Raw genomic sequence first — 20,649 nt, 5'->3', positions numbered from 1 at the left:
TATTCTTTTGCTTTTCTTCTCTACCCAGGACTTTAGTTTTAGGGCACGATCCCTTAGCCTCTGGGTTTGTATTTTCCTTTTGTTTTTCCGAGGTACCTGTGTATATTGGGAGAAAGCATACAGTCTTCTAAACGTGAACATTTCTTCTCAATACGCGAGGTATCATCTTCTTTGGGTTGTGGAAACGTACTGAAAACATTCTTTGGCTATTTTGTTCTTTGACCTAGAGTGATGGTATGGTTATCCAGCAGCGTGGCTGAACGCAGCCCTTCTCACTTGAGTTTATTTCTCCCTCTCCCCATTGCTTCCTTTCTCAAGCAAGCTGCTTGCCCTTTGCAGTTCATTTGTCTCAGTCTTAACAAAAAAAACAAGCGACTTAACTTTTGCATGTAGTCACTCATAGGTAGAGCTTGAGTTGATGCCTCACAACTAAACAGTGAAAAGCTTTCTTCTTGTGAACACTGGTTTAAAACGGACACATTTTTATTAACACAAATATTATTATATTGATTAGATCCTATAGTGTGGTTTAGTGTAATGAAAAGTATGTGGCATCATTTCTTGTTATACTGAGAAGACTGTGCAGAGACAATGAAATGAATAGCCCGTCTTCCCAAATACTACTGTGCATTTGTCAGTAACATTCAGCTCAATAAATGACTATCAAGGCCCTACTCTTTGTCCAGTAAGTACTGGAAATACAGGGTCCAGGATCTTCTGGGAGAAAAATGATGGAGAGTGGCTTATTGAGCCCAGCCTGGAGGTTTAGGGACAGCTTCCTGGAGCACATGATGATGTTAGTGTTGAGACGAGTTAGCTAGGTGAAGAAAGGTGGGGAGAGGAACATTTCAGGCAGAGAAAAGAGAAAGAAGAGTAAGGGAGAAACAAGGGACAGAATAATACCTGCTTGGACACATTCGAATAAGAGGAAAAGTGTAAGAGAGGGAATTAGTGAGGTAATAAGTTACTCTAAAACTTTTTGACTTAAAACCAGAATCTTAAAGTTTATGGAGGTGAGGAATTTTGGAGCAGCTTACTTGGGAGATTCTGGTTCAGCGTCTCTGATAGGGTCGTAGTCAAGGGGTTGGCCAGGGCTACGACCATTTGAATGTTTGAGTGGGGTTGGAGGATCTCCTTCTGAGCTCAGTCACATAGCTACTGATTGGACACCTCAGGTCTTCACCACATGGGCTTCTCTAGAGGGTAGCTCATGATATGGCAGCCGACTTTCCTCAGGATGAGAACTCTGAGGAGAAGGAGAGGGAGAGGCAAGGATATGGAAGTTCAATGTCTTTTATGACTTACTCTTGGGAATGGCATACTATTAAGGCTGCTGTATTCTATTATGGATCACACAGACTAACAGACTAATTCTAGTATGATATGAGAGAGAATTATTATACAAAGGCATCTATACCAGGAGATGGGGATCTTTGGGGGCCATCTTGAAGGTTGCTTGTTACAATGAACCAGGAAGGGAAGGTAGGGTCTGGCCATGGAGGGAGGGTGCTAAGCTAAGAACTCAAATTTGGTTCTCTGGCCTGTGCTTCTTATAGTGTTCTGAGGAATCCTGCAGGCATCAGCCAGGGAGGCATGGAAGTAGGGATTGAGTTAGCAGGAGCCCTCCATTCCCAGAACAGCCCTGGCTGGAATTCCTTGATGTACTGGTGGATATTCCAGTAAGATTTTATTTGACTATTGGATTTAGAAGCTTAAGAATGTTTGATGATTACAGTTTTAGGCAGTGGGTAGCTATTGAAGAACATCTGCAGGAGAACATCTCTTCAGGTTGGATGGCACGTGGCGGGTAGATTAGAGAAGAATTAGCAGCTCTTGTGATAGCACTATGAAGAAAAGATGGGGCCCACATCAGTGCAGTGGGCACAGGGGTGGAGAGGAGGCTCAAATTCAATAACTATTGTGAAGGTAGACATCATCCAGATGTAGTGAGTGCCTCATTGTGGGACATAAGAACCAGGAAAAGATCTAGATCGAGCCCCATGTCTCTGAAATCCTCAGGTGCATTGGGTGACCATCACCTGGCCTCAGAGATGAGAGAGAAGCAGGTTTGGCAAGTTCACTTTCGCTTATGTTAAATTTGAGATAGTTTTCTGGCCAACTTGGTTAACATAGCAGTTGCGTGTGTAGACCTGAAACCAAAGGTAGGCATCTGGCCACTTAGGGTGCTTCCTCTTTCTTTGAGTTGTGGTTTAGTCTTCCCTTTGTCAATTACCTAAATTTCTCCCCCCACCCTCCCCCCATTTCTGTGACACTGTTTCTGATCCAGCTTCCCCTCCCCCCATTTTAATAATGGAGAACCTCCTCCCCTTAGGTGGGTCACTACTCACACTTGGGCTGCTGGATAGAAGGCCCCTTACAGCTGGTGCTGTTGCCGCGAGTGGGAGGGGACACCCTGAAAAAGCAAGACATATGAAAAGCTTTAAGGCTGACTAGCGTTCTTTCTTTCAAGATGAGGAATTTTGACATCCAGGGTTTAATGCCTTCTTGAAATCCAGCAAATGGATGCTAAGAAAGGTGCTTTATTCTCAAAGGATTAGAGCAGTGGGTTTTCTTTTTAGAAATATATCCTAAGGTTTATCTCTATAGGAAAATCTTACTACTTAGGGGTTTTGGTTATGCCCACCAGCACTCCCCCTCCCCCCCTTCAAAAAAATTACCAGGCAGATTTAATTTTACTGTTCATTTTTTGGAATCTGTGGCTATCTTGTGAATCTTCACAGACTGCTTTTAGGCTTGATTTTTAGACTTGCAGTTCCCAATCATCTCCCTGAGCATTATTTTCATTAAAAATTCCATTAGCTTTAAAAAAAAAATCAATGTAATCATTCAGTAGTAATTAATTCTTACCAATCTTTGAAAGGAAAGATGAATTAACAAAACTTCAAGATGTTAAAATGAGTAAAAAAGAGTCGTGTGGTTAATGGGACTAGTAGAGATGTCAGTATAATGGATAGAGGGGTGGGCTCTGGCAGCTGGCCAACCACAATGCAAATCTCACTTCTCCAGAAGCTAGCTGTGTGGCCTTAGGCACATAACTTACATTTTTAATCTAAAATTTCTTTATCTGTAAAGTGGGGGCAATAATAAAAAGGTAATAACATTGCCTGCCTCCTAGGGTTGTGGTGATTAAATGAGATAATAGATGTATCATTCCGGTAAGGTGCTTGGCACACAGTGAGTGCTCACTATAAACATAATTATTAGTATTAATATTATCAAAGGTGGTAATGATTCCTTTAAGAATAACTCACATGAGTCAGATTCTAGATTTGAATGCCTTCCAGAATCCTGAGAGGTTTTGAAAGAGTTAGTATGAGTTAATACTTGGCATTCAGTGTTAAATTCTCCCCCTTTTAAAATTAAAAAGGGAATAATGTGGGATTGGTGTTGGGGGAAAGGGGCAATTGAAGGGAATAAGAATTAGTTTAATTAAGCGTGTTTATCACCATTCCGGTAAGACCTTAATGTTTAGATTTATACAGAATAGGGGACATCATATTTTGAGAATAAAGAAGAGAGGCCCTGTATCTATATAACACTTTATTCTATACAAAATATTAAAAACTAAAGCCCTGACATAAACTTTTGGCCTGTACTCTGGTGCATGTAAGTATAAGAAGACAGTTGTGCAATGGATAGCATTGAAAAATGTTATAGCTTATTTATTTATTTAATTTATTATTTATTCCCATGCATCTTTTAGAATGTTTTAAAAATAATCCTCCTTGTTTTTGTGAATTCACTCAAAATTTATAAAATATTAATTTTAGCTTAGTATAATTAAAAGTATTCATACCTTGTTTTTTGTAGCATCATAAAATTGGCCTAGCAGTCATAGAGATTCAGGTGATCAGTGGTTTGGAAAATCATCTGGTCGAAGTGCTTTCCTTTAAATCTGGGAGACTCATACTTTTGTTTTCTAGGGGGATAGAGCCTGAAGAAATGCATTTGTGCAACAAATGACCCTAAGACAGTTGACTTTTGCAGTGTACCACACGTATTAAAGCAGTGTACTTAACATGTACGCGTTAGTGAGCTTTTAGTATATTCACATTTTCTGCTATGCGTTGTGAAGGTACAAAGAAATACGAGTCATGATCCTGATTGCAAAGGATCTTACTGTGTACTCAGGGAACACAACTCATGTAACTGAAAACCTGAATGCAACAGTATAGCATTAAATGCCAAGATTTCTAATATGAGCAGTAAGTTCCATAATGGTTTTTTTTTTTTTGTATTTATTTATTTTAGGGGAGAGCATAAGCAGGGGAGGGGCAGGGAGAGGTGGGGACAGAGGATCTAAAGAAGGCTCTGTGCTGACAGGCTGATAGTAGCAAGTCTCATGTGGGACTCGAACTACAAATCATGGGATGATGACCTGAGCCGAAGTTGCTGTTCAACCAGCTGAGCCACCCAGGTGCCTCAAGTTCGGTAATGTTTAAAGAAGGGGGCGGCAAGTGTACATGAGCTGGTTAGAGAGGCCTTGTGGCAATGACCACAGGTGAATACACCTGGGCAGATCATTAGGAAATGAATAGGAGCAGGGACGGTCTGGGATGTGAGGGTGAGATGAAGCATCTCAGGTAGGGAACTGTAGATGGGTAAAGTACTTCGAGTTAACATTTCTGTATCTCAGCGATGAACCATGGGAATCTACCCCCAAAACCAAGAGCATACTTTACACACTCTATGTCAGCCAACTTGACCATAAATTATATTAAATTTTTTTTTTGTATCTCATCTAGAAAATAATTTCATAAGCAGCAGCATTGTGTCACGTCAAGTTGCAGCACTCCTGGAGTATTCGAGTTCAAACAGAGTGCAGGGCTTGTGAAAACGGCTCAACAAAGTAACAAAACAAAGTAACCATGAGGTTAGTTACTAACCAGGAAAAATCCGTTTCTATATTAGGTTGTCCTAAGAGTAGTTTGAAAATCAAGTAGGATAGAATCTGAATAATTGCTGAGGTGACTTGGGTTATGGAACCGTTTTAGAATACTCCTTTAAAATAGCTTAACCAGTATGGACTATCGTATGAAGTTTCTTAATTCATTAAAAATATATTGAGCCTGTCTCCAGGTGACTACATTTGATAGTAGGATCTTTTGCCTTAATGCTTTTGTTAAAATGTCATGAAGTGTCTTCAGACTTAATTTTCACTTAAGTTTTATTCTTATTATGCTGTGAGCCTTTGGTGCTTATCAAATGTAAATTTTCTCCAGTGAAGGAAGAAATTACTAGCACAGCTATTAATAGATTAATGAAAAGTCTTATTGCTTCTTAAAATTTATATTTTCATGGTGATTGACAATCGCTAATTAGTTAATCCTCTGCCTGTGCTCATGAGGTAGGTCAATATTATCTCCATTATAAAATGAGAGATTGAGAAATCAGAATCTTCAGTGATTTCCTCAACAACCTAGTTCTTTATTGACATGACAAAAATTGAATTTACTCTTAAACATTCTTTTTAAGTTAACGAAATATCTTTGGGTTGAACTGTTGATCACTGGAGACATCTTTTCCTTTCACTGTCCAACTAAAAAGCCATTCATATCAAGTGGCATCTAAGATTGAAGGTAGACTTTGGACAAATTGAAAGCTATATGATTATATATAACAGAAAACCCCCAACCAACTGCAGCCTAAATTAGAAAGAAGTCTATGTCTTGCTTAGATGTGAGAATTCTGGAGCTAAGTGGTCCAGAGCTGGTTTTCTTTGTTGGTGCTCTGCTCCTAGCCCATGGCTGCTGTTGTTGAGGGCCGTGCTGGCTGTTGGACTTCATGCCATTATGGCCAGTTGGAGGTTAGGAAAAGAGGGAAGACGGAAGACCTCACATGGCCTTTCTTGTCTAAGTTGGTTCTTTTTAAACAGCCGTTCAACAAGTTCCATCCATAATTCCACTCACATCTCAATGGAATGAAAGAATGGACTTTTAGGTAGGTGACTGACAGTCTCTCACACAATTAGCATTTTTGAACATTTGAATTTTGTGTTATTTTGTATTGCTAGTGATATTTCTCTTTTCCAATAGCATGTATAATTTAGATTACTCGCTAAAACCTAAGGGCCCTTTAGATTCCCACTATGGACAGAACCTTTTTCTCTGGTTGATAACCTCCATTCTTGAATTGTTTCGCAGATAGCACATCTGATTTTCCAACGGAGAAACTGTTTTCAAATCCAGGGCAGAATTGCAGTCTAAGACTCTGTGCTTTGTCCACCTTGGTTCTCTGTTTTGAATGTCAGTAGTCCTAGACAGAAAAATAAGGAGACCTACCTTTATTTGAGCAGAATACTTAATACAGCCACGGCAGTCATGTCATGGACATAGAACCCGAGGGAATGTTTTTGGGGCCATCGTATAGCCCATGGAACTTCTGTGTACCTGGCCAGCCTCAACACCATCCTGTTTCACCCTAGAAACTATATTTTTTATAGTTTATTAAAAACTATATTTTTCATGAAAGCATCACACAATTTGCTTCATTCTGTGGGTGTCCTGGGACATGGAGCTCAATTAAATGAAAGGCATGTCGCACACCTGTTTTGGGGATGAGATCTATTACGTAGGCATGACTAGCGTGCCATTGCTAGCTTGAGACATGGAGCTGCCTAGACCGTCTGCCAAAGCTAAGCAGCTGGGGTGAGGCACGCCTTTGTCAGTGTACATACGCTACATGCCTCCCAGTGCTGCCATGCACACTTCTCTCCCACCGTTCTTCCTCTCCAAGGCCTTCCCCAGCATCTACAAACAAACAGGTGGTATACAAAAAAAAAATACACTAGATAATCTATACAAATGGAGGGACTGTGGAAGACAGAAGTTTCCCATTTGGCGTCGAACAACAGTCATGCAAGGTTAGAGCCAATAAAGACCAATGGAGTTCACCTGGCTCAACTCCCTTTTTATGGAAAAGAAAACCCAGACTCACTGTCACCTAGCAATTTACTGGGCCTGCTACGACTTGGGACATTGAAGTTCTGACTCCAAGTCCAGTGTTGGTTTTGCTGTATGAGTTATTTCAACAAAGCGAAGTGCGTAATGAATCACACCATAAGCCATTGCCCCAGAGCATATTTCAGGTCAGATAACTGCTCGTTGGAGTGCTAGTGTCCTTGCATTCTTCCGGTGGGCACTTTTTACTCTGTAAGTTGTACCAGATATTTATCTGTAAGTGGATGGAATCTCTAAACCTCCCTGCCTCCCCACCTCCATCTCATTTGAATATTTCCCCAATCCCTAGCTGCTACCCCATTCTTTGGGAACGTGCCGAAAGGAAAGCCTGCTGGTCCCTGCTAAGGAAGACTCCTGCCCACTGAGGGCTTGGACCAGCCACACGAGGATTGCCTGGTTTCCCTCAGATGGACAGGTCATGAGCTGTTTCGGGTCACCATTTTGGCATGAAATTGGGCTTGGTGGCCCTCTCGGCACGCTCCTTGGTGTTGTTATGGAAGACACTTCTGTGTAGGGGGTGATGCTTGATGAGTCAAAAACGATCAGCTGCCTGTCGAGTGTCTTCAGTTGTAGATGATTCTGTGTCTTATGGGCGGAAGTTACAGAAGGCGATGGGCCCCTTTTCTGTTGCTTCTCCTTTCTCTTTATTTGCCACACCACGTTCTACCTGTGCTGCCCACGTTCTTGTCAGTTTCTCTGCTCCACTGGATATTTTTAGATTCCTCTAACCCTGTATGAGACCCCTTTCCAGTTTTTAATAAATCCCCAATGTGCCCCTTGTGTATATCTGAGAAACTCCATAAAACCGGGTATAGAAAAAGTAAGTTCCACCTGCCAGTGGCTCCTGTTTGCTAATTGGAAAAATTATGGGTGCTTTCAAAATAAAAACAAGTTTATAGACATCTTTATATTATAGCTGTTACATTTTTAGAAAATTAAAAAGTAGGTTGAAGAGGGATAGGCAGCCCTTATCCACCTTTGTGCTTGCGATGTTCAGGAGGGACATAAATGGCTCTTACTATTGTTTGATGCCTTCCAATTATTAATATGTATACATCTTAAGAGTGGGGAAATGCTTGAAGAATCAAAGAGAAGAGGAAAGCAGAAAGTTTTGTAAGGAGTATACCTCTTTTTTTTTTTATATCTTTGCTGGAATTAAAGTTAAATATTTATAAATGTTTTTGAGGAGCTTTAATGTTTTTGTTATATTTTTATTATAACGTTTAAAGTTGGCAATAGCTCCTTCATTTAAATTTGGTTTGGTGAGATTTTTATGATCTTTCTAATACATCCAAAATTAAAAAAAAAATTGTTTATTTTTGAGAGAGAAGGACCGAGAGAGAGAGAGAGAGAGGGGGGTCATGAGTGAGGGAGGGGCAGAGAGAGAGGGAGACACAGAATACCAAGCGGATTCCAGACTCTGAGCTGTCAGCACAGAGGCAGACATGGGGCTCGAACTCATGAATCGCAAGATCATGACCTGAGGCAAAGTCAGCCCTGTACCGACTGAGCCACCCAGATGCCCTTCAAAACATTTTTTAAACTTTATTTATTTTGAGAAAGAGAGAGAGAGTGTGAGTGAACATGGGGGAGGGGCAGAGAGAGAGGGAGACAGAGGATCCCAAGAAGGCTCCATGGTGTTAGTGCACAGCCCAATGCGGGGCTTGAACTCACAAACCATGAGATCATGACCTGAGCCGAAGTCGGAGGCTGAGACGAAATAGGAGGCTTAACTGACTGAGCCACGCAGGTGCCCCCAAAACTTTTAATAATAGATATAAAGATGTACCAAAATGAGAATGTTCTCTTGTTTATACATTATTAAATCAAAATATCTACTTTCAAAATAACCATTCCTATTATGTTTCCATATCATTTGTGTATGTTTGTTTAAATCAGCTTATCATTATATTGATATAATAAAATATAGAATGTTTTAATTATTACTGGATAATGAAGCATCATAAAAGTTAGTAGCTTAAAAATGGTAACAATTTAGAGGCACCTGGGTGGCTCTGACTCTTGGGTTCAGCTCAGGTCATGATCTCACAGTTTTGTGAATTCAGGCCCCACACTGGGCTCTGCGCAGACGGCTTGGAGCCTGCTTGGAATTCTCTCTCACTCCCTCTCTCTCTGCCCATCCCCTGATAGCACTGTCCCTGTTTCTCTCAAAATAAATAAACTTTAAAAAATGATAACAATTTATTACTTTTCATGATCTTTGGGTTGACTAATTGGATATTCTGCTTTTCATGAGGTTGACCTGGAGGTCTTATGTAGCTGGTGCTGACACCACCTTGGAGCTCAGCTGAGGCTTGGTTGAACCTTGGTTGTCTTTCTGGTAGGCGTCTCCACGTGGTGGCTTTGGTAGCTCAAGGCATGGGCCTGGCTCTGACTTCTAAGAAGGAGTGCCCCAAGGTCTAAATTGCAACACGTTAGTGCCAGGCTCAGTCCAGTGCAGATTCACGTGGAGGGGAAATCAACTCCAGTCTTTGGTGATGGAGTAGGAAGGTCACACACACTGCAATAGAGCACATGGGATGTATGTGTTATTGTTATTCCCATCTTGGGAAGCACAGTCTACCGCAGAAATCCAAGTCCTTCTGATTACCATTTATTTCCTCCAAGTCTGTCCTGCGGTTTTAATTGATCTGATGCTACTACGTGAGAGCTAGGAAGCAACAAATTACTGTAGCCTTTTTGTTCCCTTGTAGCGTTGGTCGTTAATGTCCTAATTCTACTCTCATATGTCATTAAAAATCCTCATTTATTGGAGACGCATTAGTCAAATATAGTGGTTTCTCACCCTGAGCAGTATTGGGAGTTGCTTCATGAAAACCTTAGTGTTTTTTCCCTTCCTATTTTATAGCCTTTTAGGAGTAGAACACAGCACAGTAATTGAGTGCTGTCTCAAGTATTTGTCTCTCAATGGGAGTACTACATAGTTCCCATCATTCTGAAGTTTCTGATTCTGTCTGTATTCAGAATTCCTCAGTAATTTTTCTTAACGTATCTCCTTGGTCTGCAGAAAATGTCTATTTGAGATCATCTTTTCATTGTTTGCTTTTACCTTACGCATCGTCCTTCTTTGTTACCTCCCTTGTTGGACTTGGTAGTCCAGCCACATTTGAAAGAGCTTAGGTTTTGTTTTGTACAGTTACAACTTAGTATTCTGTACGGCTTCCTACCCAGACCTCACATGGGCCAAGTCCTGGTATATGCGAGGCAGAGGAAAACGGACTTTTCCTGATAGGGATGAGTCAGTTTCCTTCTGCATCAAGATGTTTACACATGGGGACAGATGCAGAGGATGACAGCCCTGAGTCACGTGGCTGCTAGATTGTTTTTCTTTGCTGGATTTCCACGTGGGAAGTGGTGGGAGCTAAAACTTTGTGGCCGCTGCGCCCAGGATGTCCGCTGTCCAAGGTGTATCCACATTTGTGGTCTGGTCACTTGGCCGGGAGCCAACTCTGCATTGTTTAGGGGCATGCTCACTCTTTAGAAGAGCGACGTGATCCTGCATCTAGAGTGAAACTTTAGAATGATTTAATTTCACTCAGTGAAGCCACACGTGTGTTACAGCTACTACCTATGAATTGCTTTCAATCTTTGCAGCATGATTTAAGTAGTTATTCCCTTCTTCATTGCTTTGTTTTTAAACCTACTAAGTCTAATATCTTGCCTTTCGTGGTGGTTATTATTCCTAGAAGTATAACAGGCAATCCCTAGGGTAGTNTGAGGCTTGGTTGAACCTTGGTTGTCTTTCTGGTAGGCGTCTCCACGTGGTGGCTTTGGTAGCTCAAGGCATGGGCCTGGCTCTGACTTCTAAGAAGGAGTGCCCCAAGGTCTAAATTGCAACACGTTAGTGCCAGGCTCAGTCCAGTGCAGATTCACGTGGAGGGGAAATCAACTCCAGTCTTTGGTGATGGAGTAGGAAGGTCACACACACTGCAATAGAGCACGTGGGATGTATGTGTTATTGTTATTCCCATCTTGGGAAGCACAGTCTACCGCAGAAATCCAAGTCCTTCTGATTACCATTTATTTCCTCCAAGTCTGTCCTGCGGTTTTAATTGATCTGATGCTACTACGTGAGAGCTAGGAAGCAACAAATTACTGTAGCCTTTTTGTTCCCTTGTAGCGTTGGTCGTTAATGTCCTAATTCTACTCTCATATGTCATTAAAAATCCTCATTTATTGGAGACGCATTAGTCAAATATAGTGGTTTCTCACCCTGAGCAGTATTGGGAGTTGCTTCATGAAAACCTTAGTGTTTTTTCCCTTCCTATTTTATAGCCTTTTAGGAGTAGAACACAGCACAGTAATTGAGTGCTGTCTCAAGTATTTGTCTCTCAATGGGAGTACTACATAGTTCCCATCATTCTGAAGTTTCTGATTCTGTCTGTATTCAGAATTCCTCAGTAATTTTTCTTAACGTATCTCCTTGGTCTGCAGAAAATGTCTATTTGAGATCATCTTTTCGTTGTTTGCTTTTACCTTACGCATCGTCCTTCTTTGTTACCTCCCTCGTTGGACTTGGTAGTCCAGCCACATTTGAAAGAGCTTAGGTTTTGTTTTGTACAGTTACAACTTAGTATTCTGTACGGCTTCCTACCCAGACCTCACATGGGCCAAGTCCTGGTATATGCGAGGCAGAGGAAAACGGACTTTTCCTGATAGGGATGAGTCAGTTTCCTTCTGCATCAAGATGTTTACACATGGGGACAGATGCAGAGGATGACAGCCCTGAGTCACGTGGCTGCTAGATTGTTTTTCTTTGCTGGATTTCCACGTGGGAAGTGGTGGGAGCTAAAACTTTGTGGCCGCTGCGCCCAGGATGTCCGCTGTCCAAGGTGTATCCACATTTGTGGTCTGGTCACTTGGCCGGGAGCCAACTCTGCATTGTTTAGGGGCATGCTCACTCTTTAGAAGAGCGACGTGATCCTGCATCTAGAGTGAAACTTTAGAATGATTTAATTTCACTCAGTGAAGCCACACGTGTGTTACAGCTACTACCTATGAATTGCTTTCAATCTTTGCAGCATGATTTAAGTAGTTATTCCCTTCTTCATTGCTTTGTTTTTAAACCTACTAAGTCTAATATCTTGCCTTTCGTGGTGGTTATTATTCCTAGAAGTATAACAGGCAATCCCTAGGGTAGTGTAGGATCAAGGAAAATCATATAATGTACCACTCTGATCACCCAGCTGTCCCATTTAAAAAATGTAAAATATGGTGGGGGCACAAAATTCCTAGGCATATAGAGACTTCTAGAGGGGTGGTCGCTTCACTTTCTCTCGTGAGAGACATGGGAGCAGAAAGGAAGTATAGAGTAATTGCGTCTCTTTATTTGAGCCTTAGCTTTGCTTTAGCAACAGCAGCAGGAGAGAGAGGTGCCTGGAGGAGCCTAAAGTCTAATCTCAAATGTACTCCAACCCAGTCCACATGCCAAAACACAGGTAGAATGTGTCTGAGATGGTCTAGTGGTGTGATTGGCCCCAGGTTCATTAATCGGTAGAGATCTTTGACTAGGACATCATTTAGTAGAACTAACAGGTAGAATTGGAAATATAGGCTTTTATAAGTTTTCTATTGCTTTGTGTGATTATACATATTTTTTCCTCGGTGATTTGAATGAAACTCAGGACTAATCCATGCTTTTTGACAGTAATAACTCAGTGAAAATTAAGGAATTTTTCAAAACAGCGAAAAGACAAAACATTGCCATCTTTTCATCTAGAATGAGTGAACGGCTGAATGTACTAGGCCTAGCCTAGGTTACATGTGGGTCTTCAGTAAATGGTGAGTGAATGAATGAATCTGTGAATGAATGAATCTGTGAATGACTCAATCAAAAAAATCCAAGAATAGGAAAAATTTCTACTCTAGAATTTCTACTAAGGATTTATGGACATTGTTATAATAAAAAAAAAAGAAATGTCTGAAACACATCTACGTCTTACTTCTTGCAGAAAAAAATAATATATCTGAATGTCTAAAAACAGATCTTTTTTCCCCCCTCAGAACTGGTGGAGAAATGTAGTTTTCCATGGTCTGTGTCTATTCTGTGATGGTAGTATAGCAGACTGGGTGTTCCATTTAGGCAGAACTTCCAGAGTATTGCAATGTTACCACCTTCTTAAGTCATAGCATGTTCAGTAATATTTACATTAATGTTCTGTATTTTCTAGTGGCAAACTATCTTAGAGTCAGACATTTTTAAAACCACCCCACAATGATGTTTAAAACATCTTAATGAGACTAAATAAACAGATCACAAAGGATTTGATAAGAATTTTGCATGGGTTTGTTATAGCTTGAATATTGTAAATTGATTTTGTGCAAGCTGTCTGTCTGATTAGCACATACTTGCGCTGGTGTCTCTGTTAGCAAAAATGGACTATAAAGTATAAATGCCAGGTATTTATGCTTAGTCTATTTAGTATGTTCTTGACTTCACTTTAGTATGTTCTAGATGTTTTGAAGAAGTACTTATTTTAAAGAATGTGGGTCTTATTTTGTGGTCCATTTTAATTCTTTATGTATCTATCATCTTTGGTAATATAGAGGAAACAAAGAAATATAAAAAAATGGTTGCTACTTTTAAGGCTATATCATCTATGAGGTGACCCTTCACACATATAAAAGAAGTACAGAAAAACATGAGACATTCTTGTTTCATTCAGTTACTAATTACGGAGTATGAGCTATGTGCCAGGCATGATTTCTTCTACCGAGGATAGAGCCTTGAACAAGAAAGGAAAGGTTTCTTCTTCCTGAGAACTTATGGTTTAGTGATTATGATATGATTAAGCATAACAAAGTATAAAGAGATACATCCTAGAGAATATAATTAAGCATCAAAGTGTATAGTCAAGTCATGAGAGATTACTGGGGTTTGCCATGTTCTGGGAAGGCCTAATTCATGGCAAGGGAGACTTGAACTTGACCTTGAGGAAAAGAAGGTATTTGCAGAGATGGGGAGGAAGTTAGACATATACTTCAATGTAAACATCCCACAGTGTGATCTGAGAAGGTCAAAACACTCTTCTAAGGAAGAGTGTTTGTTCAAGGGAAATTCTCTGCTCCTCTTTCCTGTTCCATATGCACCCCACTAACTTCCTGAGGTTTAAAATCTCAAGACCATCAGCAATGGGGTTCTATTTAGAATGAAGTATGAGTATTTTTTTTTTTTGAGAAATAGACAATCTCAGATCTCAAATTTATAACAAGTCTAGGCAAATGGTATATATGTGATTTGCATACATGATATTGATGCTCATAATGTGGAAAACTGTCTCCATATGGAAGGACTCAAGTGTAATTTATAGTATTAAGGTATAAAATACTATTTATAGAGGAGAGGAGTGGAAGTTAGCAGCAATTTCTTTGTGAAGAATTATAATTTTTGTACCTCGTGGTCCTATGAAATGGGATAGTATTACCAGTATTGCACAGTCTGTTTTGTAAGGGTAAAGGGGATAAGAAGGATTAAAATAAAGAATATAATTTTGGGGGGCACCTGGGTGGCTCAGTGGTTCGGCGTCCGACTTTGGCTCAGGTCATGATCTCATCGGGCTCTGTGCAGACAGCTCAGAGCCTGGAGCCTGCTTCAGATTCTGTGTATCCCTTACTCTCTGACCCTCCCCCGCTCACACTGTGTCCTTCTCTCTCAAAAATAAATAAACATTAAAAAATCTTTAAAAAAATATAATTTTTATATCAGAAGCTCTAAAATTGACTAGGGCCATTGAGAGACAAAGACAAAACAGAGAGTGGAAGGGCATACCTTTGGCTATTTTCATGTTGTCTGTGCAGTGCTTTAAACCAAGATAGTAAGAGTGTGATGAACATATAATTTCTTAGGCTGTATATGCACCAAACTGGCAAAAAGTATGACAGTTCTAAGTGTTGACAAGGATCTGAAGTAGAGCAGAATTTCAGTCTCTGCAGGTGAGAGTGTAACTTGGCAGAACAACTTTGGAAAAATGGTTTGACATTATCCAGTAAATTTGAAGATATGACATATCTATGGCTCAGCAATCCCACTTTTCCATACCCCAGAAAAACTCATACTTATGGGAGACATGGACAAGAACATTCAGAGTGGCATTGTGTATAGTAGTCAAAACTGGAAACAACCCCAATGTCTGACAAACGGAATGGATAAATCATGGATATTCAAATAATGGAATATATCAGCAAGAAAAATGAATGAAGCGTGGCTACAGTCATCAAGATGAATAAGCCCTGCAAACTTGAGTGACTCAAGACACAAGACAGAAAAGAATATAATCAGTATGAATCCATTCACATGGAGTTCAAAACTGGGCAAAACAAAAGTGTATGATTTAGGGTTCTATACAAAGAAGGGATGACGATAACTATAAACAAAGAATGAAAGTCAGTTTCGTAGTTGCCTTAAGGTAGAGACAACCGTTGATGATGGGGAGGGTCATATGGGAATTTTAGGTGCTGTCAGTGTTCTCATTCTTGTCAACATAGTAGTTTCATGAGTGCTAGTTGTAATTATTAATTACACTTTTTATGCACTGTTAGGTAAATATGTGTAGTGCATCTTTTTTTCCCCAAAGAACTTTATGTGAAAGAGAAAATGATGTCAGAGATAGCGGTACAGAAAGATTTATGTCTAACCCTGCATCTCAAGATATAAAGTAGTTCTGCAAGAATTGTAGATAGCTTTGCCACCACATAAATCCATTTTTGTTACTTGCACATGATTAAAAGGTTGTTTGCTACTAGTCTAATAATTAAAAAATAATAAAGGAAGAGTCATAGAAAAAAATATCCTAGGCCTTTAGAATCAAATTTGATAACTAATTTGTAGCATAATTATTTGCCCATGCTTTATGCATCTTTATTGCTTGACACTATCTCTTGACTCATACCTAGAAGCAGCTGACCAAAGGATCAGCAGAAAATTAACAGCAAGGAGAAAATGAGAATACTCAGCTTATCTAAAGAAACCAAAGAATTTTGATCACTCTTACTATCTTAAAATCATCTGTGAATTCCTCTTTAAGGGAAACTCTTAATAGTACCCCAACAGTAACAGCATTGCAGAGTATTATCCAGTAATGAAAGAGAATGTTAATAAAATCATTTCTTTTTTATGTCTATATGGATCAAAGTCGCAACTTCAAAATACCAATCATAAAAACGAACGTTTTAAGATTCTAGGTTACTGCTTACTAAGGATAATATTCATTAGCTAGAGTTCACTTCTCACGCTCCGGATTAAAGAAATTATTTGCAAGCAAACAAGAAAAAGTCATCTTTAATTTGCTAATCATAAGGCACTACTTTTTTAAAAAAGTGTCTTAAAAATGGATCTTTAATTTAAATTGTGTGACAGTCAAAAAAATCCTCTGGTAGAGACGTTGGAGAGATAGCGTGAAAGTTGTATTGTATGCAAGATACTGCGGAAGCCCCATTTGCTAAAAGCAAATTTCCAAATTGATTTATTTTCTAGATAAAGCCATACAATACTATTTGAATACCTGGAATAAAAATGAATACTAATAAAACAGCCAAATATTCCACTGTAGAGCATAAAATCTCCAAGTGTTGTGAAGAGTATCATAAATACCTATCCTAAGAAGCTCAATTAAAGTTTGGAAATAATAATTTTGTTGTTAAATCTCTAAAGAGCTGCAATAGTGAGATCACCTTGAGGTAGAATCCAGAAAAGCTAGTTTTAAATATTGTACTCCTGGAGCAATGATTGATTGATTCTCTAGTGTAAATTTCTTGGTAATGTCTGCTTAGAGACCTCTAAGAAATTAAGAAATGTGTGTGTGTGTGTGTGTGTGGGTGTGTGTGTGCATGCACGCGTGCAAGCAAATCTGTTTGTGCAGCAACAACCCTTTCTGGAGCCCTCCTCTAGGTAGAAGTTACAGGGGTTTTTGGCAATCATCTCTATGTGTTGGAAGACAGCTCATGGCGAGGACCGGAATTGGACGCATGATTTTTTTTCTTTAATTATTGATTAAAATGATCACTTAGCAACAGGGTATCCAGAGCTTTTTCATTGTGTTATGTTCTGCCATCTCCTCTGCCTGATTTACGTACCTTAAATTGCAGCAACGAAAATACTGACTTAGAAATAAAAGGCAAAATACATGAAGCCAAACCACTTCATGGGCATGAGACTTAGGAAGTGACCTTGGAGATCCTTCAATACAGCGGATTCAAACCATGCTTTGGGAACTCTGGGACTTCCAGCCGTTTGGGAAGAAGAGAAGGGTGGAGCTGGGTCTGGGAGGCTGGACCCCGAGCATCCCACCTCGGATTCATATTGGGTAGTTTTGTCTGTTTTATTTATCTTGGACCTTCCACTTAAAATTTGAACAAATTAAAAAAAAATTGTTCAAAAGCCCCTGCTTGAGAGCATCATACCCCCTCCTCCTGCTTTCACATATGAGTCAACTGGGCCCCAGTGAAGCTGTAGCTTCTTCAAGATGGCGTGGCTGGTAGTGGCAGAACTAGGAACAGAAACCGTATTATCATGTCCATTGGGGCTGTTTCCCTGATGACATGAAGAACATTCTGCCTCCTCAGTGCCAGTACCCATCAACTATATACTCTATTTCTTAATGATAGTACATGATTTAAAATCTTTAATACCCACTTCTCTGTACCTGTGCATAAGCCAGTCAGGTAAGGCATATAAAAGAAGATACAATTAGGCATGATATTATAAGAAAGCTGTGGGGAGCTTTAAAATGCCAGTGTCAGAGAGAGTTTGTTGGAAGGGTGTGTGTGTGTGTGTGTGTGTGTGTGTGTGTGTGTGTGTATGCACCATTATTGTGCTTGACATTAAGGCATCATATATAAGTCCAATGATGTTGTGCAGATTGGTGACCAAGAGGCCTGGATCTAAAAAAAAAAAATCAATGAAGTGAAATTGGAAATATTTTCATTGTAAATATATGAGATTCGCCAGAATGTAGTGTCTGACATCTAAGGCAGTATCTTAGGATGGAGGGAACAATGGGAAATTGGTAAGTGACATACATAAATGTTGGTAGATGTGCTCTTCTTTCTGACTTAGTTCAAGCCAAAGATCTTCTCTTCATTTTTTTTCCAGAGAAATATGTGGCAGTTTAAGAAAATAGCCTCATATGGCACTACTTTTTCCTCTACATTTCTTTTGTTTTTCTTTTCTTTCTTTAGATACTTCCTTTCAGTGTATATTAATTGAGTGCATATTATGTGCTAGATAGTAACAGGTACTAAAATCTTTTTATTTTTAATTTTTTTTAATGTTTTATTTATTTCTGAGAGAGAGAGAGAGAGACAGCGTGAGGAGGGGAGGGTCACAGATAGAGGGAGACACAGAATCCGAAACAGGGTCCAGACTCTGAGCTAGCTGTCAGCACAGAGCCCGACGCGGGGCTCGAGCCCACAAACTGTGAGATCATGACCTGAGCCGAAGTTGGATGCTTAACTGACTGAGCCACCCAGGCGCCCCTAAAGTCCTTTTAGTACCAAAAAAAGTTGAAACAGTGATTTATTTTTTTCTTGATGCGGTGATTGGAACTTCTGAGTCCCTGGGATAAAAATGTCTTCAACAGCAACAACAATATATTATCTTTAATGCATTTGCATTCAGAGAGGGTGTTGATGATTATTTTCCAGAAACTCAAAAATTCTACTCATTTCTCTAGTTTTCTTGATTGAAAAATGGAAATACCACTTGTAGATGTAGATGTATGTTGTATAACTAATCGCTAATACAGCATGGCCAGGGTTTTGCAGGAAGAGTGGCAGACATCCACCAAGAGTGGAATTTTCTGCGGGCGTTGTGTTGACTCACGGATCCTTGGGTGTTTGAAGGCAAAATCTCAGAGAGCTGACCCATATTTCTCCTGGTGGAAGAGGAGCCTCCTAATTCTTCAACTAACTGCTTACCAGGAAGTTCAGCTTTCTGAGAATTAAGTCTAAATTATTGTAATCCTATGTCTGAAGCTCAAATTCATAATTTTCTCTTGTATAGCTGTGCTGAGTTTCCCTACTTTTACTTAGGAATGACCACACTAGGGAATATTATTAAATCAGATAGTTGCACTCAAGCATTCCAAATGGGATTGTGGGAAGGCTTTCATAAGCCAAAATGCTGATGTGGAACATTTATTCGTTTTGTTGCATTTAACTGATATCTTTTAAAAATGAGTGTGGAGGGGTGACTGGGTGGCTCAGTCGGTTAAGCATCTGACATGAAATTAGGTCATGATTTCATGGTTCGTGGGCTCGAGCCCCACGTCAGGCTCTGTGCTGACAGCTAGCTCAGAGCACGAAGCCTGTCTTCAGATTCTCTGTCTCCCTTTCGCTCTGACCCTCCCCTGCTCATGCTGTCTCTTTCTCTCTCTCTCTCTCAAAAATAAATAAAACATTAAAAAAAATTAAAAAAGTACAAACGAGTGTGGAAAGACTTACTTTAATGAAATGTTTGCACTTTTGCGTGTTTTCACTTTTGAGGGTAAAAATAGAGAAAATGATACCAGCAATGGGCAACTTTCAATGAGAAGAATTTCACCGAGGTTATATTTATGGCTAAATGTGAAAGAATGAACCTAGATTTCTTACCATTCAATTATGTCTTGAATAGAATTCTGCAGTGGAGCTCCAACATTTGGCAAGGTTATTAATAGTTGTAGTAATGTGACTAATGTTGTCCTTTTTGTCACGGACTGTTCCCTGACTGGCCTTTCCTCTGGCATACCACAAAGCTTTATGTTTTCTCTAAATCGAGTGTTGAGTATCGTAAACAAAATGGAGTACAGTGATGGAAATAAATTCCTTTATGCATTCATTCATTCCTACCTTCATTCAAGAATATGGCCTACTGTGCATCAGACACCGAACACAGTAGAAATCACTCTAGTTAAAATCTGGTAGCAAACAGTGGTATTTGCACCTCCCCGGTCTCCACATTTGCAGACTGTACTCTGGGCTCCCAGCGAGGGGCCCAGGAATAAGAGCAGAGAATGCGTATTTCACAGGTGTTAGTGCTTGGAATGATTGATGAAATTTAAATTTGGAATCAAACACCAGCTTTCTAAGGTGTTCATAATCATCTGGATAGTCTGATATTAACTCTTTTAAGTCCATTTTGGGGAACAGAGAATAGACTCTTCTTTTCTGATGGACCACAGCGAGGCCAGGGTCTTCTAAATTTTAAGCTGCAGTTCATCTTGATATTATTACTAATCAAAGCACCTTCTTCAGTTATTGTGGATGCTTATAAACTGCAGACTGCATGCAGTTCATGAATTTGGCTGCTTTTCCATAGCTGCTATGAAAATTGCAAACAAAATTGCTCTTCATTTTGCTTTGACAGGCAGTTTTAATTTTATTCATCATTTTAGCAAATTGTATAACATTTCAGTTGTTTGCAGCATTGCCTTTGTCTTTTTGTGCACTGTATTTATGCTGAAAGTATGAAAACAACAATAAAGAAGAGGCCGATAATAGCGTCTTGTAGTAAAAAAGGCTTATTAAGAGGATATTTTCTGCCTGGGTGAAAAACTTCCTTGAACATGTCATAAATAGTTTATAACACACAGAGCTACACTTTTATTGTCTGTACAAGTTGATCGTCTAGCTAGCCACATTTTTAAAATTAAAAAAATAATCCCCCCCCCCC

At 39.7% G+C, this 20,649-nt stretch overlaps 1 protein-coding gene across 1 annotated transcript in view; it reads left to right on the top strand.

Moving 5' to 3' along the window:
* Window positions 1-20,649, top strand: part of ZNF521 (zinc finger protein 521) — a 237,542-nt gene that overhangs the window by 12,620 nt on the left and 204,273 nt on the right. The window lies entirely within an intron of this gene.

Source organism: Crocuta crocuta, unplaced genomic scaffold, assembly GCF_008692635.1.
Source record: "Crocuta crocuta isolate KB4526 unplaced genomic scaffold, BGI_CrCroc_1.0 scaffold26, whole genome shotgun sequence".
Lineage (NCBI taxonomy): Eukaryota > Metazoa > Chordata > Mammalia > Carnivora > Hyaenidae > Crocuta > Crocuta crocuta.
Note: the sequence above shows the minus strand (reverse complement) of the source record. Positions and strands in the feature narration are given on the sequence as shown.